A 1,367-nucleotide genomic window follows, 5' to 3' on the forward strand; every position below is an offset into this window, starting at 1 on the left:
CAGTTGCGTGTGAAATGTGGGTATTGACACCGCAGGCTTTCGGGCAGGGCTCTCGGAGGGTCGCACGGCAAGCGCCCTCAGGTGGTTTGTTTACCTTCGCCAGATGACCTGAGTGGCAGCCGACGTCCTCCTGGGGTCACGGTTAGATTGGCCTTAGCTCTTCGTTATTTCTTGGGCTTGGCGTGAGTAGAATGAGTCTGATAAAGGGGCAGTGGTCTTAGGTGTGTTGGTTCTGGTTTGTTCAAGAGCTGGCAATTGTAGGAAATGTTTGAAATGTTACGGTTGGGAATTTTGATTAGTTTTTTTTTTTTCCTCTCTTCAATTTGTGCTGTAGGGCATCCTGATTTTAGCAGATAAGAAGGGATTATGTAACTTAACGCGAATGAAAATTCTGTAAAGGAGTGATTTGTAATTTGTTGCAGAAAGAGGAAGAGGAAGTGGGTGTGTTCGGGGAGAATCTCTGACCTTTACCCAGAAGGGAATAACGTGTCCTAAGTGCCATTATTAACGTGTCATATAGTGTCATTATAACATTGTCATCAGTTGTGTTGATTTGCTGGATTTCTACTTTGGCTTATAGGTCTTGGAAGAGAGCGTTGGATCTTTGGTTTATTGGTATGTATTTAGTTTTTTTGCATTAGTGATATGCTGAGTGTGAATTGACTTAGATGTCTTATGATGTAAAATAGAAGAGAGATTATACAGACTTGACTTGAATTTTACATTTGGATAATTAGTTGTAGACAAAAGATGTTACGAAGTGAATAGTTTAATGGATTTTGTTGTAACAAATTGTTGGTATCTTTATATTTTATGTTTATTCAGCTGTTGGCAGTGAAAATATTTGAAATTATATATTGATGAAGGGATCTATAAGTGTGGTAACTAGATTTGTATATTGTAGTTTAGTTTTTTAGTGAAGAGTGTGTATATTTATATGAAAATCTGTAAGATTTATCATGATGAGTAAAGGTGACAGTGGTAGCAAGAGTAATGAATTTAAAAGTGCTGGTGTTTGGTAAATATGGTAAATGAGATCTCCACAGTGGCACTTAAGACCATATATTTTTCTTTAATCATATTAGCTGCTTTCTATCTAATACCATTCAAAATTCTGTGGAAAACTATAGTCAATCATTGCATAGTTTCAAGCAGTATCCGTGGCTTCTATGCTTTTCACTCCAACATGTACTACAAAACTACTACCACATATATTCTGACAAGATAGAGCTTGAAGTGTTTCCTTATTTCAGGTTAAATTGCCATGGACATTTACAAAGGCTTTATATCTTGTCACACTATGCAAGATGGTGGCATGTTGGCCTTTGCCTGAGTGCCAGCTGCTGTAGAGTTGCTGCAGTGTTTTG

The 1,367-nt window shown here is 37.8% G+C and overlaps 1 protein-coding gene across 3 annotated transcripts in view; it reads left to right on the forward strand.

Moving 5' to 3' along the window:
• The first annotated feature begins 48 nt into the window (after window positions 1–48).
• Window positions 49–1,367, forward strand: part of LOC119585651 (nischarin-like) — a 7,379-nt gene continuing 6,060 nt past the window's right edge. For 2 of the 3 annotated variants that reach the window (XM_037934325.1, XM_037934326.1), the window contains exon 1: window positions 51–182. The gene's annotated coding sequence lies outside the window, so the exon portion shown is untranslated. Of the gene's footprint in view, window positions 183–1,367 lie in introns of all 3 variants that reach the window. The other variant, XM_037934327.1, reaches the window with a different exon arrangement.

The sequence above is a fragment of the Penaeus monodon genome, chromosome 20 (assembly GCF_015228065.2).
Source record: "Penaeus monodon isolate SGIC_2016 chromosome 20, NSTDA_Pmon_1, whole genome shotgun sequence".
Taxonomy (NCBI): Eukaryota; Metazoa; Arthropoda; class Malacostraca; order Decapoda; family Penaeidae; genus Penaeus; species Penaeus monodon.